Below are 9,499 nucleotides of genomic sequence, written 5' to 3'. Positions count from 1 at the left end.
GGGTACCACATTCTGAGGAAACATGGGCATGGACCCTGCAGCCAGAGCTCCCACTGGAAGCCTCCCGGATTACAGGGTTCCACTGACCACTGCCCCTGTGCCTATCACTGCAAACCCCAGAGAAAGACCCGGCAAATTCCTCCCTCCAGGGATTCTAGTTGGGAAACTCAGCCTCTTCTTCCAACTGTGTATCCCGCAAGGTCCCACTGAACCCCAAACCCACAGTCTTACCCAGCCACAGTCTCAGGCCCAGGATCAGCCAGGCCTCTCTCCTGGGCCTCTGCTGACCTCAGCCACATCCTTCCTCTTTCTCCCCCATCCCAGTCCCTCTTCCATGTGGTCCTTCTTTCCTTCTGACTGAAGCTGTCAGATGTCTTCCCTCCTGGCTGGTCTAGCACCAGGGCACCTCCTCTAGAAAGCCCCCAGGGGTTAAGCCTGCTGCCACCACCATCTACCTAGATGTAGGGTTTCCAGCCCTCCTTTCCTTTCTGCTTGTACACTGATGTGTGATGACCCTGGAGAGTGTGTGTGAGAGAGACAAGCCTGGAAGAACACGTCTCCTACTCAGGATGGGGGATCTTAAGGGGTCTTGAAGTGACCAGTGAACCCCCTCCCACTCTCTTCCTCCAGAATCCCCCCTTTATGAGCCTGTTACTGGCCCTGCCTCTCACTCTCCCTAGGCTCTGCCTCAGGTCCCTTCCATCCAGCTGACAAATATTTACCAGGTGCCTATTCTTTGCCAAGCATGTGCTGGGAGGGCATCAGTGGATGGGGGCGTGGGGAGTAGGTAAGTAGTAGAGATGGAGAAAGACAAGATCTCTCCAGCAGGGATGGGTGCTGTTGAACACCTATGATGTTTCGGGTGCTGTTCCAGGAATTTAAGATATAGCAGCGATCAAAACAAAGATACCTGTCCTTGTGGAACTTAAACCCTAGCAGGGGAGAGAGACAATAAATGAGGCACGTAACAAATAAATGCCATTTTATAATGTGAGAAAATTAGAAAGTGGTTGTGCTTAGAAGAAAGATAGAATAGGGTAAAAGAGATGAGGGTGTGGGAAGCATGTTGCCCTTTTTTTTTTTTTTTTTTTTTTTTTTGTGCGGTACGCGGGCCTCTCACTGCTGTGGCCTCTCCCATTGCGGAGCACAGGCTCCGGACGCGCAGGCTCAGCAGCCATGGCTCACGGGCCCAGCCGCTCCGCGGCACGTGGGATCTTCCCGGACCGGGGCACGAACCCGTGTCCCCTGCATCGGCAGGCGGACTCTCAACCACTGCGCCACCAGGGAAGCCCCATGTTGCCCTTTTAAATAAGACACTCAGGGTAGGTCTCTGTGAGAAGATGATGTCTGAGCAAAAACTTGAAGAAGGTGAGGTAGGGTGTCCTGCAGATGTCTGGAGAAAGACTATTCCAGGCAGAGGCGAAAAGCTGTGCAAAGTCCTGGGCCAGGAGCAGGCCTGATATGTTTGAAGAACAGCAAGGAGGCCAGTGGGGTTAAAGCAGTGAGGAGGAGAGAAGCTGAAGGTGGAATCAGGGAGGCAACCAGATTGGGAAGGGATCATGTAGGACCTTGAAGGCCCTGGTGAGGAATTTGGTTTTTACTCTGAGGAAAATGAGGAGCCATTGCAGGGATCTGATGCACACTTTCCACATTAAATGCTGTGATTGGGGTGTGTGTGTGTGTGTGTGTGTGCTATTTATTTATTTATTAGCTAATGAGGTCAGGGAGGTCTCTCTGAGGAGGAGCATCTAAGCTGGGGGCTGAGGGGTAGAGCGTGGACACGCCCATCCTTCTATCCCCTCCTCTTCCTCAGTCTGTCAACCAGGGAAAAGCCTTCTGTGGTCCAACTACCCCTCCCTCTCCTTTCTGCCCCCTCATCCTCTTTCCCTCCCTCCCTCTCCTCTCCCAGCTCATCGCTGACCCTCCTTCCCCTCACCTCTTTTTGTTTTCAGCTTCACGCCATGGAGATAAGGGCCTCTTCCTTCCCACAGTTCTTAGAAGACGGTTGTAAAAAGCAGAAGGAAACCCTACAGCAGGCCCTTGGCAGAAGGGAGGGCAGCAGATTACAGTGTCTGGGGCTGGCCACTCACCCTGTAATCATCAGGGAGTCTCGGGTGCACAGGGACCCTGGAGCATGCGCCTGCCAGGCCAGGACTTCCCAGCCTCAGCCAGCCCCTCCCCAGGCCCCCACCTCAAGCATGGGGTGGGGGGCATCTTTTGGGCCCTGGCCTCAGTCCAGCCTTCAAGACCTGACAGGGAAGAAGCTAAGAGGAACCACCAAGCTTTCAAACACAACCCCTCATGGTACAGAGGGTGAGACGGAGGCCCTGAGAAAAAATTGTGCAGCTCTAGGTCACATAGTAAGAGTCAAACGCAGGACACTGTCCACACCCCAGACTGTCTCATCCTGCAGCCCAGGCCTTGGGCTCAAAAAGCCAGTCTTTGGCACTCCCTGTCTCAGACAAAGAAGGGAGGGCTGTCATGGGCAGACATTGCGCTCTAAGGGCAGGGCAGGGAGGTGCACTGCTGGACACCAGCTCCAAGTGGCTGGGAAAACTCTTTCCCATTGAGAGTGACGCTAACCTCACAGTTCTGGGAGAACAGGGATGGCTCTGCCAAGCTCTGCTCCCACCCCACTGGAGGAACATGGCCAGCCAGTGGGTTAAAGCCTCAGGAGGAAAAGAAAGCCAATGGGCCCTCTTGTCATCCCCAGCACAGGGGCTTGGGTTCGAGGCCTGAATGAGAGCCTCCTGTCGCCTAGGAGAGGGGACTCACAATGTCAGCCTCCTGGGTCATCTGTCTGTCTGAGAATAGGCCCGGCTCTTCTTGGTTGTCACATGCCACACGTGGCTGTGGCCTCCAGCACCTGAGTCATCTGTACTCACTGCCCTCTACTCTTGCTCTCAAGAGGGCTGGGCCAAGTGGACTTGGCATGGGGATGGTAAGACCTGTCTGGTGTCCCTGGTCCAGGCCTGTCCCTCCCCCTCCCTCCACCCTGTTCGGAGATACAGGAAGGACCAGACTACAGGCAGAGGACACGGTGTGAACACACCTCTGCTCACAGAGGACCCAGAGTGGCTCGTACCAGATCCCTCCCCAGTTCACACACACACATACACACACACACACACATGCACTCATGCTGGGTGGCCCCACATCCCCCAGAGTCTCCATCTGGCTCAGAACCTGGGCCTGGGACTTGGGCTCTGCTGTTACTCCCTAGGTGAACTCAGGAAGGATTCCTCCCCTTTCTAGGCCTCAGTTGCCTCCTCTGATTCTGGAACTCCCTGATCTCCAAGATCTCTTCCAGTCTGTAATCTAAGAGGCAACTTTCATGAAGTGATTTCAGACCTGTGGTCAGCCAGCAAAGGGAGAGCTGGGAGGGTGATGGTGGCCACGGCTAACGGGGAGGACTCCTTCCCGGTACCTTCCAGATCCCACCACACCTAAGGCTACAGGCAAGCAGGGGAAGGGATGGTAGTGCCCTGGCAGACTCTTCCCAAAGAAGCTGGCTGAGGGCCTCCAGGGCCCCTCTGCAGCCGCCATCCCCAAGCCTAGGAAGGAGCCTTCCACAGGGCTCCCCCTCAGACCGGGGCTCCCCCTCAGACCGGGGCTCCCCGAGGACGGGGCCGTGTCTCCCCTCAGACGGGGCCGTGTCTCCCCTCAGACGGGGGGGGTCCCTGAAGAAAGTAAGGCTGTGTCTCCCCCTCAGTTGAGAGGCCCACAGGTCAAGAGCTTTTGGTTCCACTTTTTTTTTTTTTTTTTTTTTTTTGTGGTACGCAGGCCTCTCACTGCTGTGGCCTCTCCCGTTGCGGAGCACAGGCTCCGGACGCGCAGGCTCAGCGGCCACGGCTCACGGGCCCAGCCGCTCTGCGGCATGTGGGGTCTTCCCGGACCATGGCGCGAACCCGTGTCCCTTGCATCGGCAGGCGGACTCTCAACCACTGCGCCACCAGGGAAGCTCTGCTTCCACTTTTTTTTTTTTCCAAACCAAATATTCCCCTTGTTGCATGATCCTGACCCAACACCAGAGCCAGTTCCCCTTTCTGCCTGTTTTACCATATGTGACCTGGATCCCAGGGTGACAGCTCCCACAGGAATAGAGATGAGCAGTGATGTAGCAATCTGAAGAGCGATCTACCAGGCCTTTTGCATCTTCCACCTGTTTTACCTCAAATCATCCCAGGAATGTGGGTCACACCTAGATTGCATTCCCCAGAGGAAAGACAGGGCAGAGTTTCAGAAAGCCAGGGATTTTCCAGGTCACACAGCACGGGGTCCCTAGCTCCTCACCCTCTATCTGTAGTGTCCACGCACCCAGACCCTGCAGCTCCTGCCAACAGCCACCTCTCCCACCCCCAGGAAGGGGTTAATGAGCACTAGGCCTCGCAGGGTGGAGGGCAGTTGGGAAAGTTAGGGAGGGAGCAGTGTTTCTCCACTTGGCCAGAGCTTCAGTTTCCCAACCCAGTGTTACTATGGGGCAGAGACAGGAGCCAGGCAGGCGGGGCCCCACCAGGCTGCAGATCCCAGCGCTGTCTCCTGTCTGAGTGGCTGAGGAACCAGACTAGACCCTGAGGGCTCTTGGCCCGGAGAGGTCTGGCCTCTGGGGATGGGGGCCCAGGCCCAGCTGAGGCTTCTACTTAAGAGAGTGAAAAGGAGCCCCAGAGAGGAGGCTGCTGGCAGGGCTGGCATCCATGAGGTGGAGAAGGAGCAGACACCCTCTTCTGGGTCTCCAGTTGCCCATCCCACCCTTCTGTCACAGCCTGCAAGATATGGCATTCTCGACCTTTTTGTTTTACCATAACCCATGTGAAAAAAATACATCCTTCATGGGACTCCCTGAACACCTATGCACACACACGTACCCCAGGAGTGTCAAGAAACAGCACCTACCCTTATTACGTGCAAGCTTCTCTGAATATTTTCTACCCTGTTCTCTTTCATATTTTAGAAAAAGCATCCTGCTGGTTGCAAACCATCCCACTGACCTCATGACCCATTGATAGATGACAATTCGCAGTTTGGAAAACACTTTTGCAAGCTCACCAAGCTAGATCCATTGCCATTGCTAAGATGGGGACACTGAGGTCCAGAGGGGAACCAAAGCCTTCCCAAGGTCACTGGGCTGGTCAGTGACAGAGCCCAAGCTGGAGTTCAGGTGGCTCCCAGGGAAAATTTTCCTCTGTAAGTTTCCAGAGCCTGGGGGACTTCTTGAGATAGCTGCCTGCAGAAACAAGGCCGGGGGCGGGCAGGATTCCTGCTGGCAGACCATCAGAAAAGATGAGATAGATGTTTGCTAACCAGCAGGCTCCCCTAGACCTCCCCCAAGTCACAGCGCTCAAGGCCATATTGAGCCTATGTAAAGGTCGGGCTTGCGCGGGGCGGGTGGGGGTGTGTGTGTCAGAATTCAGCGCCTCCAGAAAAGTCCCAGCGACGAGGGAGAGGTGAAAGGGAGGCTCCCGGTCTGAAGAGGCAGACACAAAGCCCCTCCCTCCGAGAGCCCCCATCTGAGCGGGGAGACCCTATCTCTGCTGCGGGCAGAAATTGAGGAAATATATCCAGAATGAGGGCCTGAATTCCATGTCTACACTGGGAACCTCTCTGGCAAAGCAGGGAGAAGGTTGAGGAGGAAGAAGGGAAGCATCGGAGCACCTGAATGGAAAGGCCAGCCAATCCCTCCAGGCAGCGTTGCCAGATTAAGTATAGGATGCCCAGTTACATTTGAATTTCAGATAAACAATGAAAGTGAAATTTTAACCTGTATTTTCATTTGCTGTATCTGGCAACCCACCTCCAGGACTGTCCCTCCTCAGACCCAACGGATCAGGTTGACCAGGGGCCATGAGGCCCACCTGGGACTAACGGCAGGAGAAACTCAGGGCTCTAGGTACCCGGTCCTAATCAGGGGATACCGTCAGTCTCCAGCAGTCAGTCCTCGAAACCCACAGACACTCCCGGCCTGAACAGCTGCCTCCCCCCGCACCCGCTCCCGGAAGTGTGGCTGGGATGGGGAAAGCCCAGGACGGCCTCTGGGGTGGGCATGTGGTGGGTGGCCAAGCGAGAGCCAGCAGCTCCCTTTGCCCCTTCTCTGCAGCCCCACCGGCCAGTCGAGATAAGACAGTCTTCAGTGAAACTTCCTGTTAGGCAAACGCCAACGGCCGGGCCTGGCACACCACCGGCATCTGGAGGCTGTTTCTCTGAAGTCATGGGCCCTGGGGTGGGGGGAGGGTTTTACCAGCCCTGAATCAAGTTCTCTCCCCCACCCTCACGTCTCTTCTGCCCTCCTTCCTCCCTGCACCCCCCAACACGCCACCCACACTTGTGGCTGTTAGTGTGGCCACTGGGGGCAGGCAGTGCCAAGGGTATGGCTGGGGTGGTCCCACTGGCCTCACCGGGAGGGCTTTCCCTGAGCTTCCATAGCCTTTGCGGCCAAAAAAATCCCTTTCCCCAGACCCAGGAGGGGAGCTAAGTGCTGGGTCCCAGGCCCTGCCTGCACCGTATTACTGGGAGGAAAGGAAAAGTTGTTTCTATTTCCCTGTGGGTTTTTACACTGGCTGTTTCCACATTCCACATCAACCAAGGGAATAAACTACCTAAACTGCTGAGCCTTCTTTGGGTACTGTAGATCAGCCTCAAGGAAGCAAGCCCAGAGTGGCACCCCCGTCCTCAGGGAGCACCCAGGCTGATAAGAGAGAATCCATCCCTGCCCTTGGGGACACTGACAGAGTGACACAACTAATATCCACTCATTCATTCATTAAACAAGTACTCTATTGATTGAGCCCCTCTTAAGTAGAAATTACTTTATATTCATTACCTAATTTAATCCACAGTAACACCTGGGAGATAGATTTTACCATGCCCATGGGACAGACCACGACAATGAGGCCCAGAGAGGTCAAGCAACTTGCGCAGGGTCACAGAGCCAGAAAAGACTATCGATGTCAAAAGTACAGCCCAGGGCTTCCCTGGTGGCGCAGTGGTTGAGAGTCCGCCTGCCGATGCAGGGGACGCGGGTTCGTGCCCCGGTCCGGGAAGATCCCACGTGCCGCAGAGCGGCTGGGCCCGTGAGCCATGGCCGCTGAGCCTGCGCGTCCGGAGCCTGTGCTCCGCAACGGGAGAGGCCACAACAGTGAGAGGCCCGCGTACCACACACACACACACACACAAACACACACACACACATATACACACACACACAAAGTACAGCCCAGCTCTGTCTGATCCCAAATCCTCTTCTCCTGCACCCTGTGCCCAGTCACAACAGCGACAATAGCTGACCCTTTGGGAGAACTCGCTCCATGCCAGTCACAACCCTCAGCCTGTCCACATTTCTCCGGGCCTCAAGTATCATGGTACCTGTTTAACAGACAACAACTGAATCTGAAAAAGGTAATTTTGTCCCAAAACATGTCTAGAAGTTGTCAGGGTTGGGCCTGTGCTTAGGGTTTAGGTTTTGGACGCCAGGGACCCAGAATTACCCGTCGGGATTTGAACCCAGGCAGTCAGACCAGGCTAGGCCAGAAGTGAGCCAGTGTTATCACTTCTGTGGCTGCCGGATAACAGGTTATTAATAGCTGAGAGGTGTTTATTATTGCTGCACAGTCAGCAGCTCCCGGAGGGGAGCGCCGGGTCATGAGACTCCAGCCAGGTCAGCCCCCCACCCCGCAGGCCCCATGGGGGCTCGTCCTGAGAAGCTGGATCTCTCAGCTGGGTCCCACAGCACCGGGAAACCTTACCCAACCAGGCGGCCGCCCCGTGACTGGGAGTGGTGACCCCTGTCACACTTGTGAGTGTGAGAGCTGTGTGGATGGTTCGTGCGTAAGGAGACCTGTGACCTGGCGTCTTGCTCCGGGTGAGAGGAGGCAGCGAGGGTGTCTGCCGGGGGCTGGCCTCCCCACGGTTCCCAGCCTCCGGGGGCCAGCGGGCCCTGAATCCAGGCCCGGCATCCTCTCTCTTTCTCAAGCTGGACCGAGAGGAGCAAGGATGGAGCAGCTGGGAGGGAAACCATGGGGAATGAAGCAGAGACACCTGGGGTGGGGGGGTGGAGACTCTTCTGGAAGCCAAAAGCAAACAGATTTGCAAACACCCTCTCTGAATTATTTCCCCGGAAGTCATCTTCCTGCTGCCTCCCCAGGAGATGGCAGCTCCCAGCTCTCAAAGTCCCAGGGAAAGCATTCTTCTTCCTGCCGCGTCCCAGAGCCCCGCTCCCACCCAACCTGTACCACAAACCTTTCCCCCAGAGATCCTGGAGCCCTCCTGGGAGGGCTTCTGCAATGGACTCTCCTGAGGGCCTGGCATGCCCGAGTCCTCAGCAGGGGAGCAAGGATGTACACTTGCAAAGATGGGTATAAAGCCCAGTCACAGTATTTTGGTTTAAAAATTAAAAAGTGAGGAGGGAGAAAAACAACTAAATTATACTAAAGTAGGAGAAGAAACAGGCATTGACGTGGGCACTAGAAATAACAACATAATTATAGTGACCATTGTGAGCACACCCTACATACCAGGCACTGTACTGGGTACCTTTACACGTCAACATCACTTCCTTCCCTCAAGCTCAAGGGCCGGTATGATTGTCCCCATTTTGGAGATGAGAAAGTCGAGGCCCAGAGAAGTAATTTGGCCAGCGGCAGACCCAGGATTCCAACCTAGATCTGTCAGAAGTCCTGGTGGGGCTTAGGGCAGCCCAGATCAGGCTCTGCAGAGGCAGCAGGCAGGGTGTTTGAGGAGACGTCCCTAAGGGCTGGCCTCAAAGGCCATCACCCCACCTCCTGGGGACTTCTGGCCTCCGGATGGCTGTACCAGCTACAAATGGGGTGGGAAGTGGGGACACAGTCTCCCCACAGGGAGCCCGAGGAGGTGATAGAATGGGGTTCTCAGAGGAGACAGACAGAGCCCCAGGAGAGAGGTACACGCTGGCATCTGCCCCACTTGGAGCCAGACCCAAGGAGCATCAGGGGATGCGTGGGGAAACATCACGGCCCAGCCACCCTTGGCTCATAACAAATACAGAGAAAAGTCGGGTGGGGACTGCAAATGTGCGCTGGGAGGTGAGGGAGGGTTGCAGGCCCCCAGAGGGCTCATCAGGCGCCAATATCCCATGATTCCAAACATCTACAGCAGCCGAATGAAGGCGAGGGGGGTGCCTTCCTGAGAATGGTGTCCATCTGAATCAACAAAGAAATGTCTGATGGCAGGGATTCTGTCTCCTCCCTCAAACTAGAAACTCTGGGAGGGCAGGGAGCACCCTGAACGCAAGGACCATGTCAGCCGCCTCAGACTGGGAGCTCCCTGAGGGTAGTACTTATACTTTCTTCACTAACAGACTAACCACCCAAAGGCAGATGCAACCTTTTAAAATCTGTTTTAGCTCTCGGTCCTCTGGTCCTGAGGGGACCCAGTCCCGGCCTTCCTCCTATAGGCCCCTAGGCCTGACGGGTCCTTTTCCTTTGAATCCCTGTTCCCCTTGATTCTAGCTCATCCGCCTTTGGAGTCA

The sequence above is a fragment of the Kogia breviceps genome, chromosome 10 (genome assembly GCF_026419965.1).
Source record: "Kogia breviceps isolate mKogBre1 chromosome 10, mKogBre1 haplotype 1, whole genome shotgun sequence".
Taxonomy (NCBI): domain Eukaryota; kingdom Metazoa; phylum Chordata; class Mammalia; order Artiodactyla; family Physeteridae; genus Kogia; species Kogia breviceps.
Note: the sequence above shows the minus strand (reverse complement) of the source record.